At 40.6% G+C, this 17,353-nt stretch overlaps 1 protein-coding gene and 1 long non-coding RNA gene across 2 annotated transcripts in view; one reads left to right on the forward strand and one right to left on the reverse strand.

Moving 5' to 3' along the window:
* Positions 1-17,353, reverse strand: part of LOC100643082 (UPF0489 protein C5orf22 homolog) — a 423,524-nt gene that overhangs the window by 224,567 nt on the left and 181,604 nt on the right. The window lies entirely within an intron of this gene.
* Positions 1,205-17,353, forward strand: part of LOC125385513 — a 34,771-nt gene continuing 18,622 nt past the window's right edge. The window contains exon 1 of the long non-coding RNA XR_007224901.1: positions 1,205-4,314. This is a non-coding gene — a long non-coding RNA (uncharacterized LOC125385513). The remainder of the gene's footprint in view (positions 4,315-17,353) is intronic.

Below are 17,353 nucleotides of genomic sequence, written 5' to 3' on the forward strand. Positions count from 1 at the left end.
TAATTAAATCTGAAACTAACAGACCATGAAAATTTGTTCATCAATTGCATTCTATAAGAAATGTCATTTTTTCTATAACATTTTATTATTGTTTAACTCATAAACATCCCTCATATCGCCCATTACTATTTCTAAAAGATACGTCATATCGATACCTTAAAGTAAAACGAAAATCGCGAAAGCGCCTCATCGAAGATATGAAAAATCCTGAAACAACCCCTGTTCAGAAAAAATATCCACCGCTAGATGTCGGTAGGATGTCCAGATAGCGCTAACTAGTGGGAATTGCGCGGAGCGTTTCTCCCGCCTCGTCTCGAGAGGCTCGAGGAGAGAGAGCCATATTCCCCCGGAAAATCTGTGGCAGCGGAAAAGCGTCGATGGGGAACCCGTCGAAAGGGGGCGGGGTTTTGGCGTGCGGCGTGTTTGCACCGCGGAAGAAGTGGGAAAAAGGCCGAGTGGCTCGCGCCTGCTCCGCTTTTTTCCTCTCTGTCGCTCCGTCTCGCTTCGCACCGCAGCTAGGCGGAGTTTAAAAAAAGATTTCGCGCTCTGTGAGGGGGGAGGTGGAGCCACGGACGCGCGGAATTCCGGAATTTCACGAGTCCTCGCGGTGGCGGGGGAGGAAGACGAGAGACAGTGTCGCGGATGGTTTGGGAAGGGATGAAGGGGAAACATATATATCGGTCGTGTGTGTTTCGCGCGGCGGAACGCGGAGAGGGGGAGGGTGCGCGCAGGGAAAGTGGCGAAGGGGAAACTCGCCTGCTCCGGGCAGACCGATCGAGCTCGACAACAGCCAGTTCAACGTGTGCCAACCCTCTTTCGAGATACTGTCTTCTCGTGTCGAGTAAACCGCGCGCCGGTATCTCCGATTTCCTTCGTCACGATTCACGTCGGATCTTCACGTCGATGACAGAGTTCGAATCACGGTGATTTCTTCTCCCGATACGATTATACGAGACGTAATGCTGGTTATTTTAACGAGACGAGGAAAAGTGTGTATATATAACGTGACGTTTTGGAGTGGTCAGTGGAGTTCGTTATCGAGTTTGAAGTAGGCTTTTCTCGTGTGACGGGAACGTGGAACGACGATGATTATCGTTTCGCGATCAACTAAGAAGGAACGCCGTGTCCGAGGAGGAGTTCGTATGCGACGCGTGGATGGCTCGTTGCACTCAAGATCGTTCAAAGTTTCTTGGTTCGTATAATTATATCATGTCATGTACCTTCAAAGTGCTGTGGAAGGATATACGCGTAAGAACGAATGCTCAACGGACGAGTAGCGGCGCGATTTTAGATTTATTTGGAACGTATATCTGGAATCACGTGGTCGAGTGACGGGAGTAATGGTCGGCTAACGACTTGCCACTCTTTTGAAGTTTAAAATTTGATAGTGAACGTTCGGATAGGAAATGTTCATCGGGAACACCGTATGTTTAAAGTAGAAGCTATTTTCGTTTCGTTTTGTATCCGCGTGCTAGAGACTCGAAACTGTCCACTGAAATTTATGATGCTGTGCGTCGCACATATAAACACACACGGGAATATGTACTTAGACACGGTGGCAATGGCTTTTAAAGGGAATAGGGCGACTCGATCGCTGAGGAGAGGTCGCCTAAACCGGAAAACCGGGGAACGATTACGAGTGTGTAAATAGGTATTGCTCCGTTCGAGGCCAGTTTGCTTTCTCGTCAGAACGAAACTAACGACGCGTTATCGTCGTACAGCTGAAAGTGCTCGTGTGTACCTTGGCAGCCAGAAGTGATAACCGCGTTGTTAGCTGCAAAATAAGCCGCGTGACAAACACACGCTCAACGATAGCGACGATAAGAAACGTTCTACAACGATCAACCACGAGTTTGATGCACTACGTGGCGGACGATAACCTTGATAAACTGATCCATAAATCAACTGATAACTACAAAATCGGTGAAACGAATTCCAATACTTTCAAAGACATTTCAGAATCACTCGTTCCTTTATATCTTCTCTGCGACGTTCATTTTATCGAAATACCTCCACTAGCAAAATGAACGGACGCTGTTTTAAAAAAAGTCGAAAGATCTGAAATTTTGCTCCAATCGATATAACCAAGATTCCAATACGAGCCTCGATCGCCTAATATGATCTCAACACTTCCAATTTCCTCCAAAAATCACGACGCTTTTCCTCCAGTCACGAGCATATAATCGCAGCGTGAAGAGCGCGTGACGCGTGCTGGCTACATTACAAAGTCCTTCTGCTCCCCACTACCACGCGGTATTTCTCGCGCATCCCCTCCACCGACGATATTTCACCACCCCTACCAGGAACTCCGGCACAGGGCGAACAAGGACGAGGACGGACGATCGTTTTCCGCACGAGACCGAGTGGAACGGAACACGTGCCGCGTCGGTGGGGGTGGAGGAGGAGCGATAAAACTGGAGGGGAAACGTAGTGGCAGAACGACGATAGGGGAAGTCGAGGACTCCCCACCAGTGGTTACCACTCCCCTTCCACCAACCAGGGGAGCGCGTTCTCTCCCACATAACGGCGCTAACCGACGGGACCTTTGTTGCCCGCCACGCTCGAACGGTGTCCCGCTCGAGAGTTTGGACGCTGGTGCCGCCCAGCGGTGATCGCAAGAACTTTCAAAGCGCGATGGTGGGGACACCGCGGCTGGTAGTGAGGGAACCGTGGCGATATGGTGGGGGTAGAACGTAAAGGAATTGGTGGGGATGAATGCAGAGAACGGAGCGAGTACGAGGACGGGGGCATGTTGCTCTCAGGACGCGCAGAACGTCAGAGTGGGACGAAAAGGACGGGTGTCTCTCGCTTTCTCGCTCTCTGTATCTCTTTCTCTCTTTCTTCGTTTCTTTCGATCATTTGTCTCTCTCGCTCACTCCTCGTGGAGAGGCAGAGAAAGAGAGGCCGATGGCGGGGTGAGAGCCGGCTTACTACGCGGCGAAACGCTACCACGGCATTCAGTCGTCAGCGATCAGACCGCCGGGCAGTGTGAACCTTCCTGGGCAGTCTCTTCATCTACTACACTCTTCCTCTGCTGTCCCTTCCTGAACATGAAGCAGTAATCAGCATCTGGGAAAGCCGGAGTACAGCTTCCGTGATCGGATTTGCCTGATCCGTTCTACGATGGTCGTAGACTACCACGATCTTGAAGAAACATCACGCGTAAGGGAACCATTGTAGAAGAATTTACGCGAGAAATTGCATCCAGTGGTGAAAGAGAAGATACACGATTGGACACGCCAAACGAATTGGAGAAGGTTCAAGGAGACAGACTTGGTCTCGCACGATTCCAACTCTGTCTCTTTGAATCTATCCTGATACGAGATTCGTTGCAACCGGTGACAAGCAATCGAACAATCCAAGTCTTCGAGAACGCTCGGCAGTCGTTCGATAGCCGTACTCGAAGCTAACAGATGTTCAAGAAGATCTTACTAAATAAACGGTTGTCGCGACTGAAATCACCAGAGACGATCATTGTGGGAGCATTTAAAATCGCAAAGAATTCCAGAGGACGTTGGATATCGAGAAGTCGTTTCGACAACGCTCGAAGATGATACGCAACACTCTGTTCCAAACCGCAAGATTCTAAATCCCAGCGGAAGTCAATGTTCGCAATGAAGTTTCGTTATTCGAAATTTCGACATTCGGCGAGTGAACCAAAAGAAAAAGAAACAAATTATCCCTTCGTAGTGAGATTGTTGGGAAGACACGTAGGGCTCGTTCGAACGGTTTGTGCTCGGCCTCGCGTCGAGCCACGTGGTGTTCCGAATCGCGCGAACGATCTGCGCTTGATAATCTTCGGCACGTATACGTTCACTTTGCGAAACCGCGGCCCGAAAGAAAGGTGAAAACGATGGCGAATCGACGAGCACGACGAGCCGTCGCAATTCCGAAGATCGGTGAAGCCGTTCGAAAGTAGAATTTCCTTCGTTGCTCGTCAGATATGTGGTGCCGTTCGATTGTTACGTAACGAGCATCGAATAACGAGAAACCGTTCACGCATTGGCGAGTCGTACGGCGAGATTTTTGCACCGAACCGTTACTCCTAGTGCGGGATAGTGTAAATCTGTCGGGAAAGATCAACCATACACCGAGGAAGAAACATATGAAAATGTGTGATTAAATTTAAAATAAAGTAAAAGGCAAAGCAAAAATAATTGAGAAAAAGTGGAAGGAATAGCAACACGATGATTCTTATCGTCAACGAAAGTAGTTGAAGAGTACGAAGAAAACGTTACGCTTTACGGACGTGTTAGCAGCCGACGGCTCTTTCGCCAACAGATCGTCACAAATCACCGTTGAAGAACAAGTGAGGTAAGAGTCAACACCGTAAATAAAGCCGATGAAATGCCTTCACGAGATTTCCCATTCGATCGTGTCCGATCGGTACTCGAACTCGTTCCCTGAATTATCCTTTATACCTGAAGAAGCTTCCTATTCGCTCCTTTCGATCGACCTCGCGTTTATTTATGGTGAAGTGTAGATATGAAAACGTTATTTGATATAATACGATCTTTCGCTATTTCTCCAATTTTGAAACGGTGACGCTTTTTGCGAGTGAAAAATCGGAAAGTGAATATAATTCACCATGATAAAATTTTATGAGATCGAACAAGATGCACAGTTCACTACTTGTCAGATTGTTGAGATAGAAGACAGTATCCTACGCTTCTTCCATATTTACAGCGAAACTTCATTTATTGGAACGAGATTTTAGTTAGTGTCTGACTAGGTAGCGATCGAATCTACGTGAATTCCAATTACGTAAAAAAACATTGTAACAGGAAGAACCAGTGAACATGTCTATTACACGAGCACCGCTTATATGAACTGTAAGGTTCAACTAAACGAAGTTTTACTCAATAACTCGAACCTCCTGGTAGTCCAACTGTCTCTATCCAAACCTATTACACGAATTAGCCTTGAAAGTGGTTTTCGCTCAATCTACGAAGTACCATTAGCTAAAGCGATGCTATCGAATCGAGAGATTTTCGCGAGTGACATAAACCTTCGACGCTTGCAGCCTCGATTTTCCTCCATAAACACTAACTTTCTAGTATTGGGTAAATTTGTTCGAACGAACGTGGAACAAAGTTCGAAGTTCCCGAAGGAGTTATCTCGTGATTGGTACGGTAGACAGGGGAAACAATTTCCCAACCGATCGTCCACGGGATAGATCCACCTGTTAGGCAAACAGGCTGACCGCAAATCTGCAGCTCGAGAAGAGAGTCCACCTGTAGAGCGGTGGTGTCTCGCGTGTCAAAAAATTTCCTCGTATTCCGACGAACAGAGGAGCACGTGTTCAGGTAACCGCGCCCTCGGGGTCGCATTGTATCCTCGAAAATAGCGACAGAGTCGTTCCTCTTCCTCTCTCTCTCTTTCTCCAACTCTCTCTTCCTTTCTCTCGATGGCTCGTGTGGACCTCTTAATCCTGCGTTCGACAGAATCGGGAAGTCAAGTGCTCCATTCAGCTTTCCGGCTACCTCAAGGGAAAATCGAGGTAGAGTATTATTTAGTGACGCATGCGGTTACCTGTTCGAAGATCTTGGAAAGATTCGTGGCACTCTCGCTGTAAGTTGATTATGGCGGTATTGTGTCCGGGAGATCGAGTTGACTTGATAGTGTTTTATGTTTGGAAACTGAACAGGAAGATGGGATTAGATAAAGTGGTTCTTGGGGTTGAGTAAATTAGGTTTAGATAAATTTGGAGGAAAATGGGTTTCTTCTAGTTGCATGTTGGACAAATACGGGAAACTGAATGTTACGTTCGAGTTGCGAGTAAAGTGATTTCTGAATCACTGTGGATAACTCGGGTTTAGTCCAGTTTGAAACGAAATTTCTTTCTTTGGATCGTGCGTTTAATAAATTCGAGAAATTATGTGTTACGTTTGAATTGGAATTAAGAAACCGGTTTTGGCTTCGACTAACTTGGTTTAAGTTAGATTTGGAAGAAAATTGTTGTTTGATTACGCGTCTGAAGAAAAGAAATTAAGTGTTATGTCTGAGGGCTGGAATTTGCTAAAGTGATTTCTGAATTCGAATAGTTTGAGTTGAAATAAAAGAAAGAAGATTGGCTTGTTTTAGAGGTAAGGAATTAACTGTCATATTCGAGTCTTTTACGTTTAATGGGATGAAAAAAGAAGTTGTTAATTTGAAGCATGTTCGTCTACATCTTGTGAAATTCTGAAACCTTCGTGGAATTTTAAGTAGAGATTTTGGAAAAAATATTCATTAATATCATAATAGAAATTAATTGAAATTTTTAAGTAGCGCATTTCTTTCGAAATCATGTAACCTTCGATATGATGACGTATCGTCAAAACCGTGATACCATCATCCTACTATAACTACAAAAATTGACTTCCAAATGTCGCGTGATTTCATACGAACATCACAAAGGAGAAATGTAATTTATAATAATAATATCAGTCTGTTATACTGTCTTCAAACTTCACAAATTAGTCAAGTTTCTTCACTTTCCTAATTGCTACTATACTTCATCGCATCAACCAGATATTTCTAACTCGCACTTATTCGCTTTCACAAACAAAAACGCATCTTTCCTGTATAAGATGGACGTGTATTCACAGTAAAGGATTAATCAAACCTTCGAGTGACGACTAATGACAATTATTCACTGAGTACTCCACGACAATTAATATCAAATTCTACAATCCATTATTCGAATTTCATTCAAAACTTCATTAAAACAAATCTCATACTCAAAATCCATCTTTCGGTTTCGCGAAGGTCTGATAAGAGGAAGTCTCGGGGACGTTGAAGTTCGGGATCGTTGGTCGAGGGAACTATCAAGAAAAGTATTAATCACACGCGATCAAGTCGTTAGAGACGGATATCGCCGCAATATTTCACGGCGTCACGAGGCTAGCGCAACAGCCTCCGAGCGTACGCACGATTTTTTATCGTCCTTGTCGCCGGGACACAAAACCAGGCAGCTTCTATAATTCATTGCGGTTAGAAGCGTTTCGAAATCGCGCCTCGACGTCTCGAATGCGCAGCGCGGGTATAAATCTTGCTCGATAAGTCGTCGCCTGATTTTCGTGCGGCCAGTGGTTCGAAACTAATCGAAACTCTTGACAACGTTTAGTTAGAAACAAACGAGTTTAGGCTGTGCTTGCAATGGATACGTGTTCTGACGAACGAAACGTCCGATGATCGAAAGCATACATTCGTAAGAATTTGCACAGGCTCGCGAAATATATTATGTTTGTTGTGCGGAACAATTTGAAATTTATTTAGCATCGGTAAAGTTTGAAACAAATCTGAAAATAAGATATTTGTTGCAAATATATATTCCGCAGTGATTACAAAAATATTTAAACAGTCAATCATTTTAACAAGTCTCAATACTCAGTGGGACCATTTTCTTACTTTACATATCACATGCTTAAGATAGCTGTTCACTAGTATGTTACTTAATATCTGTGTGCAATAAATATTCTGTAATTTATGTATTCATTTTCGAATTAGTTTTAAAATTGATCAATATGGTCATGACAGTCGTGTTTCGTTACAGTATTTCCAAACGATTTTATAATACATGTTCCATGTACGTATACGTTTTCTCTGGTAATTGTTCAAATACTTTCCTGAACCAGTATGTACGGTACACGTTTGATTGCTCTCGCGTATTCATTAGAATAGACAGTTCGTTAAAACACTGTAACCATAGCTCTAAATATATGTTCGATCGTGAGACCCTTGGCCGTCGGACGCTGAACATGTTTCGCTCCGAAGTGAACTTTAGTTGCTCGAAGATTGGCTTGATTTACGATTGCGAAGTAGGAACGTGTATTAAAATGTGGACGTGAAGGAAAGTGAACGAGATTGTAATTTGAATGGTGGGGCTTTGACTTGCCAAATGTAAGAGTTCGTCTGAAATATTTTGTTCAACTGTTTGGTGTAATTAGTTTGAAGTTTTTAGGTGTTTTTTCTAGAGTAGATGTAGGATTATGGTATATTTGGTTTGAAGTTTCTACTGTTGTACAAGAAGTCTGATAGTTTGGAATTATGTGGTTCCAGAGGGATGAGAAAAGAATTATGTGCAATTACATAGAACGTGTATTGTGTACAAATTCTGAAATTGGTGAAGCCGAACATCGAGTAGTATTGAAGTAACTAATGATTTTATCCACCTGTCAATTTATCGAGATTGTTTAAATATCTTTTACATAAAAAGGAATTCGTTTGTTATCATTCTGTTTGAATGTAAAATAACAAATGCAATGAAAAATTCACGCGAACACGTAAATGACAATGAAATATAATCTAAGGAAATATAACAAATGAAATTAACTTGTGACTTATCCTTTTGAGTAGAAATCACGAGCCTCGTCCGCGTGAGTCCTCTGTTCCAAGCTTAACTTTAATAGACTATACGCTATTATTTCTCAAGTGATTCGTTACTCTATTTGAAAATACACAGATAAAAATTATCATACACTTCAGGATTATTAACAAAGCTCAAATATCGTAAAATATTATGTAGCTCCAAATATAAATTGAATTAGTCGGCCAGTTACAATAATCATCTTGATCGTTATTTTCTTATCGTTCGAAACTTCAATGAAATTCGTTTCCAACTTTAATCGCCAAGCAACAAGTACAACAAAGGAAAAGACAGCTTAAAACAAATCGCAGAGTAAGGCGAATATTCTCCTGTATTCTCAACAACATACCAAACGTGAACTCACTCGCTAACAACAGAACTCAGTCACACTTCCTCAATTTCCAATTTCCATATGAAAACGTTCACCTCCTTTCTGGCACTCGCTTCCTAAAATATGCCCAAAATGCCACAGCTTCGTTCATCTTCATCGCTCCACGCAAAGTCACGAACACTTCTGTTACCCAGTGAGTAACCCAGTGAAACCTGGTAGGTTTAAAAGTCGTCGAGATTTAAGCACTCAATCGACCAACCACCTCGGAAAGAGAGAAAAAGAGAGAAAACGAGAACGGTAGTATCGGATAGCGTCGTGAATGAAATCGATGCGATCGATTCGTTACGCGGTTCCTGAGTAATGCGTTCCAAGAAGCGGGACAATGTGTCTCGGAACGAAAATAAAGGCTTAGACCCCCAGAAGAAGACAATCGCGTTGCTCGTGCGCGCGCGTTCGTCGAACGTCCCTTTGGGTACAAGCTGCGGTTCGGTAGATATACCCCAGAGGTTCTACCTTCTCCTGGGCCTTATAGGGGCCATTATCCGATCGTGGAATTTGAGATCTGGCCCTTTCAGCCGCGCGTCAAATTATCCCTGAGCACAATGCGCCCGTTGATTGATATCTTCAGTCGTAGCTGCTGTAACGTGGTCTGGGCCCCGTCCGTTCGTTCGCCTCCTTTTGGCCTCATCTCACCTCTCTCTTTCTCTCGTTCATTCTCTTTCGTTTGGTCCCTGTTCTTCATCCAGCGGTTTGCTCTCCGTCCTCGTCGTATCGAGTCGCCGTTCGATTTCCTCGTGTTCGTTTTAAGGCCTGTCCCGCGTAGCGGCCTCGTACAAAGCGAGCGCCGAATATTTCTAGTCGTGGACCCACGCAGTCTTTCTACTTGATTTATTCTAAAACCTTTGGCTTTCTTTCGACCGAGCCACTCCCGACCTGTGGGCCGCGGGAACAAATCCCCTTACGAAACTTTTCGATTACGTTTACCTCGCAGTGTACCGTTTTTGTTACGTCTTCGAGGTAGGTTGATACTCCGAAGTATAGTTGAGAGGATAGGGTTGAAGTCGTGGATGGAAATGTGGAAATTTGTTTTCCAATTCTTCGTAAGAGGCAGCTGGTGTAGTAGTATTCTAATTTAAGAATTTTTATATTTTGAAATATGGTCCTCCCATGCTTGTTTTGAAATTTGAATAGTATCTGAGATTGATGATTCTTTCCCAAGAGGAGGTATTATATTACAACATGTTTGAAAGTTTTCAGTATTTCGGCTGTGAGTGTGATCTCATGTTTTATTTAAGTGTATATACCAGCGATCACTTCCTACCCATGGTCCAATGTAGCTAATATCATTAGAGAAATTATGCAACTTGCTAGTATTAACAAATTCTATTGCACAATAGTAACAACTTTATCTTATAAAGTGCAAACCAAATTGATAGTCCCATTAACATAAAATTGTCAATTCTCTGATATTATTAATGAAAAAATTACCATGTAAGAAGATTCAGAATTTGATAGAAAAGCGAATCTATATAAATGTCATACTAAAAAATCTAAATTCTCGAGCCTTCCTTCGAAACAATCAACTTTATTCGAGTGATTAAAATTTGATACGAATAACCGTTACATCAAATTATTTCCAATGTTTTTTTTTTCGTGATTCTTCTTCTGAGAGATCACCTGAAAGATTTCAAACAAAATATGCTTACTGTTCGTGAATTAGACATCTGCGATAGTATCTGTATCACCTGCAGCTGCCTGAGAAATGTCTCGAAAGCGACACTCTAATCGTTGGTAATTACGCATAGCCGAATTAGGTAATTACTCGAGGCGCACGGCCATCAATTTATCTCTTTACTTAGCCCATTTTAACTCAAATTGGTGTAATTAGCACGAGTCGGAGCATATAATGCCTGACTCCCTGTACGAACTTCCGTGCCTTTCCATACAATTCATCCCCTTTTATGTAATTCTCTTTATCGTCCACGTTCTTCGTTGTTACCTCGTTTGAGTTTGTCTCCTCTGTCAGCTTTTTGCTGTCTCTATATCGCTTACAATTTCTTTAACGTCACGTTTCTTCGTGCTGCAGAATTTGTTCGCTCTAGGTTGTTTATTTTCTACTACACGATGAGAGATTGAAATTATGATAAGTTCGTGTGTTTTAATATTAAGAGCGATTGTAATTAACAAAATATTCACTTCGTTACATCCTAACTAAACTAATGGCAGAATATTCGCTTAATTATGTCTTAACTAAAGTTGTTTCATCATATTTGCCTCTTATAAATATTCATGTACGATAACATGTAACGTTCATTATGATGAATCTAAGATGAAACTTTTGCAAGAAGATCACGTATATTGTACAATCATGTGCATTTATCTAATGACCAAAAAGAACCATTTCGACTCATTTAATACAACATATAATAAGCATGTAACTCTTACATCAAAATCATAACTCGCCCACAATTCGTTCAGCAAGTTGTTCATAATTCTGCCAATGAATTTCGCTATCTACATAAACATCTTTGGCATGTTTGCTCAAACATAAATATATACCTCGAGCGAATTCTTTCTCCGACTCGATTCTCAGTCAGCCTAACCAACTCAACTGATCAATTTTCCCTCGAGTTCTCGCCGAACCATACAAAATCGAAGAGGTTGTTCCTGCTCGTCAAAGGGTCTCGCGAGGAAATCTTCCGCGAGACCTAGCCCTCTGTGCGTTTTTTCCGAACAGCTCGACACTAGCGGGCCATTTTTCACGGGCGCCTCTCGCCTTTCCACTCCCCGTGTTGGCATTTGAACCGGTCGAAGGGACGTCGAACGACCGGAAGCGAGTTTTCCGCGCCGTCGCCGCCGCCAGCAGCGTCGTCGAGTGGATTTTTCTCGCTTTTCCACTGGCTGCCGGCGTAACGAGGTTACGCCTTAAGTATTTGCTCGTCGATTTCGCGACGATGGGGACTGACTCTCTTTTTCTCTTCCTTTTCCCTCTCGACACCCTACGCCTCGAAAAATTCACCACCCGGAAAAAAAGTTCTACGTGACTTTTCCTCTGCGTTCACCCTCTCCCACTCGCCTCGCGTTTCAACCCCTTGTCTACTTGCTTCTTTTCATCTCCACGGATTTCAACGCCAACTTTCTACTCTTCTCTGCTTCTCCTTCACTTCGCATTTTTCCCACTCTTCTGCTCTCGTTAAGAGTTGGAAAATTTTGGTTGGACAAAGACAGAGAGAAAAGTATAGAAAGGCAAAAGAGGGATAATCGTCGACGGAATTGTTCCGTGCGAGAAAAGTTGTGTCGTGCATGACCGGTGACGGGTATTGGACGAGAGTAACGGCGCTGCACTTTATTGGATAATTTAGTGACGATCTAGAGAACGATTTGGGGGGCTAATGGGATCGTTATTGCGTGGGCAGGCCGGCAGAAAAGTGATTTTTGCGTTTATGAAGAGGATAAAGACACGGATGGACTCGGCAGTCCGTGGTGTACGTTTGCGAATGAATGCTGGAACGTCTGATCATTTGTGATCGTGGTTTCCTTTTCTTTTTCAAGAACACGCGTATGTGGTTTCGTGATCTTTTTCTTTTGGAGACTTAATACATTTTCAGAAGTATATTTTTAATGTTAATTCGTTTATTTTGTTGAAAAATTAAGATATGTAATGTCACCGATAATAAGAGATTCTATTCTCATGACTTTTGAATGAAATTCTTTAGAATTCCTACGACTTCTTTTCCGAAGATTCTCGTATGTTAAATAGAAGAATTCACTTCTTTCAAAAGTTCAAATACTTCATGATGTAACTTTGACATTTTACGTAATGAGATCAAGTCCGAGAAACAGAACAATCGTCGTATACTTCGATGTAAATTGTATTATATATTAATACCGAAGAGTGGATATTTAAAATCCAATAAATACTTGCTTTAACTGCACAACAAATCTTGGAATATATGCATGTTTCATAGAAAAGAAACAATTTTATTAGAACATTCCATATAGAAGATATGAAATGCATTCAATACGTTATCGTTACATATTCATCATCGTGAAAGTATCGATTTCGATTTCATTATCTTCCGACAAATGTCAAACTTTGCATCGAGAATGCGACCGTTTTTGAAACAGAATATGATGACGATATATCTTGAAAGTAACCTTTTTCGAGCGTGAATGCCGGAGGTGAAAGAATCCGATAGTTTACAGGTGTGTCGCGGTAGCATCGTCTATTCTTCACATGCAGCCCTTTCGAAGCGACGTAGGTCGATACCTATGCTTAAAATTTTAGTAGGGCTACCGTTTCAGGTCATGCATGGCGTATAAATATTGTGCATAAATAAGCACGGTTATTTATGGGAATTTTATGAAAATTCGTTCTACCTTCTGCATAGGGATAGGAACACCGCTTAAAGAACCGTTAACTATCTGACACGTGGGTTATATATTTCCCAGTTCAAATCACTGTTAGTTTCGGCATTACATGGTTAGATTTACGAATCTATAAATGTTAAAATTCATATGGTATTTTTTATATAGCAATTTTTACATCAATTTTTCCGTACGAATCTCCGTTAGTTTCGTCATCAAAATTTAGGAATATACGTATATAGATAAAGTTCTATATAGAAAGTATTTCATACTTAAGTTTTCCAGTTCAGATTATTACTAATTTGTCATTAAAACAGCTCAATTCTACGAATGCATAGACACAAAAACTTTGTATCAAATTTTTCAAATTCAAAGTTCTCACGTATGGAAGTTCATATAGATAGAAATCCACACGATAAACTTTTTTTTTTTTTTAATACGGACTCGATAAAAATTCGAACTTCCTATTTTTGAAAACGGCTAAAATTAAATTTCCCCGCGTATCATGTAAAACCTTGTACACGCCTCTTATACTCTTACGCTCTGTAAATTGTCAAAAGAGATTCTGAAATAAGATAAACTGTGAAACAAGGAATATATTAGTTCAAGCTGATTGAATAGAAGGAAATATTGAGTTGAAGGTATCCAGAATTCATTAATCGAGACGATAAACGGGGCAGGGTTCGTGAGAAACGAAAGGATCATCGCCTTATGCTAATAGGTGAAAGAAAAACACCCTTGGGGAGTTTTCTCACGGGATGCTTGTCGTCTAAGGAATATTAATAGGTGCCCCTCCCCCCTCTCGACCCATCATTCTTCGACACAAGGAAATTTCCGCGTCGAAGGGTTAAGGGCGAAGCTGCTGGACCATCTGTGTACCTACTTGGAAACCTTCGTTTTCTGACAAACCTTCGCACGTTCTATTAGTATGCCCGCGTTATTATAATATAATACGAGGTGGATCCATCCTGACAATATTTATTCTAGGGGGAGCAGGTAAAGGGTTGATACGGCCGGAATTTAGAAAAACTGCCTTTCGGTGTGGAACAAACAGTTGCATAACTTGAACCCTTTCGTGCAGCCATTATTTCATGTTTATTATTCAAAAACTGAAAGTAAACGTGCGTTTGTTCGTTTAAATCATTTTATGGAGTTGTTGATGCTTTTGACTTTTAATGGAAGTTTTAATGATTTTGAAGTATTTTGGTTGGTTGGACTTTTTATTAAAAATGTTTTGTAGCTAATCTTATAATATTCTCGAGTTGGTTGATTTAACGATTAGGATAGAAAATTTATGTTTTAGAAATTTCAATGAATTATATGTGAAAAAATATACAGATAAATAAATAATGATGATAAATCCTTCGAATTCCGAAAAATTCGGTACGTACTGAAAATCTATAAATTTTCTAGGAAGATTGTAAATTGGACATTTTAATTATTTTGATAATTCTACAAAAAGAAAAAACATATAGATACAGATCATTGATATTTTAAGCAATAATTCGTATTTTTCTCTTTTTTTTTTTTTGAAAATAGATAGCTACGAAATTACGATTTAACAGCGTTAACGTTTAATAATTAGCAACGATAAGGAGAATTTAATACCATTTTATAAATTTTCCACGATGTAAAGCGTTTAATGACAGCGGCGCTTTGCAACAGCAAAATAGCAGTGATGCCATTAAAGTGTTTAAAAATTAATTAATGTCACGAAGCATCGTAAAATTGAAAAGAGGAGAAAGCAATTTTAATTACCTGCAGTAAAAACATCAAAATAACGGAGAATCCATTAAATGTTTCAATTAATTTATTGAACATTTGCCGCTGAATTATCAATAATACAAAAGAAACAATTTCATATAGCTTTTTGAAATTTGGAGACACAAGGGAATCATTTACATCTCATTTTTCACAAACATTACTGATTATTGCTGGATATTACTGAACATTGAATTATCACAAATATACGAAGACTTTAATTAAAACCCATTAAGACAATAATTTCAAATATTATGAAGAGATAAAAAGTTCCCAAACCACGAAGGAAGCTACATTTTTAATGATAGTATTATTCGCCATTGAATTAGATTGCGAATATTTTTTTCTTATTACAACAATTACGCACAATTTTCACAGACTAAGCAGACTATAAATTTAAATTATGTATTAAACAACATGGCAATACATTTTGCTATATATTATATATATCATATTTATATATGTAGATATATGTAGATATATGTAGATAGAGAACAAATATTCAAAGATCAAACAGATCAACACCATAACAGTGATTATCAGAACGTGTGTAAAGAAAGATATTTCAGCACAGAAATAAAGTTCAAGAGCAAAATTCAAGTAGCTTAAATCAATTATCCATCTATTATAATATATTCTATAATAATATTTTCAATATTTCAAACCCAGCTCGATCGATAATTTGATTGACCACGGCAACATCCGCGTAATTCACGCGCGATCGAAAGAGAACGGAGGCAGAAATCCGCGCGATTCTCGAGATCTGGAGGCAGCCCGATCGAAATTAGCCGGGTCGTTGCACGTCGTAGAACAAAATTACGTCGAAGAATCCGCTGGCCAGTGCCCTTTCCTGGGGCCCGTTGCCCTCCCCCGTCGACATCATCCTCGTCTTGATGCGATTATAATGAACGCTCGGTTTACCGTGGAGCCTGATAACCTAACCCCGAAGAAGAAGACGAAGAGAAAAAGAAAAAGGACCAGGCAGAAAAGAGAGGAGATGATGAAGAAAACGAGCACAAGGTAGAGGGTACAAGAAGGAGGAAGAAGAACAAGAAAAAGTTGGGAATGAAAAAAAAAGAAGGAGGAAGAAAAAAACAGGAGAAGAAAAAGCAGAGAGAGTCGAGCAATAATATGAGAAGGCGGGGCAGGCCGGAATACGTAATGCGCTAAGAGCGAAGCCGAAGCGCGTCTTGAACGGAGCATGAAATTGGCTTTTCGGCTGGGATCGATTTGCGACAAAAAAGTTGTTGTTGCTGGTTGTTGCAGCCGCGATGCGAAAGATACAATCGTGCCTGCCGGACCCGACGCTGTTGCTAATTTGAATTCATTTCGTGCCTCTGTTATCCAACAGTTGCTCGCATCTTGCGCGCGAACAAGACGAACATACATTGTCTTGATCTTACGGACGGTGATGATGCGCGTGAAGACTGAATCGCGAGACGAATTTTGCTTCTGAAGCTCGAAATGATATTCAGATATCGCTGATATTTTTGATCTGAAATTTTTAACGGTAATTAGGGAATCTTTATGTATTTATGCGGAATTTAAGTGTTTGGAAGTGTACAGGATGCTCATAATATGCAAAAATATACAAAATATATGAGGTATTCGTTATGATGCGTTGAGGGTACAACGAATCTCTGGAAATCTGAATCTCTATTCAGATTTTATTTCTTTAGCTTTGTTTGTAAAAATATAAATTTGGATAAAAATCTACAGTCTAATAAGCAGCTAATAATATAAATATTTCCATTCCAATCGGTTTGGAAAGAATCTTACTTTAAATATGATTGACTTGGTGCATTCGATGGTGCGAAGTCTCAGGTTGCTTTAATTCTAGATTCGTCAGGTTCTAATACTGTTAGATAATGAATATTCTAAAATCGAAGTCTTCGTAAACAGCTGAGAGAAACGATATTCTCTTTCGACGCTGCAAAAGAAAATATAATAAGAATATGTCAATATTATTCATATTTTACGATTTGGGAAAACAGAAATATTACCAAATTAGTACGTTATTATTATTGAGCAGAAGATTCGATTTCAAATTAAAGTCCGAATTAACGTTCATAAACTACCATATTTTCAGTTATATTGTTCAAAAATATCAAACGTAAATGCGACACTCGAATATCCGCTTTTAAATATCACGTATGTACATTTTGCGAAAACGTTAATTCGTTCGGAAATATCATACGTCCCACTGGAAATGAAACGCAATCAGTAGGATTGCCAATTTTTCTGGCCGTTCAATTTACATAATAACGATTTTTCCATAACAGGGCGAAAGAGACCTCGAGCATGTAATTTCTCCGCGGCATTATCGTTTCTTCATATGCATTTACGTCAAGAGACGAAAGTGATATTCGGTGACGCTTGTTTTCTTCTCTCTTTTCAAATTCGCCGCGTTCTCACTGGACATGCCACCGTGTCCCCGTGATTTGCAATAGTGGGTCACGATATCCATATGATTGATACCCCGGCTCGTAATAATAATAATTATTATTAAGCGGCAGCGCATGGGTAAATCCATGCACTCATTT

This window comes from Bombus terrestris, chromosome 7, assembly GCF_910591885.1.
Source record: "Bombus terrestris chromosome 7, iyBomTerr1.2, whole genome shotgun sequence".
Taxonomy (NCBI): Eukaryota; Metazoa; Arthropoda; class Insecta; order Hymenoptera; family Apidae; genus Bombus; species Bombus terrestris.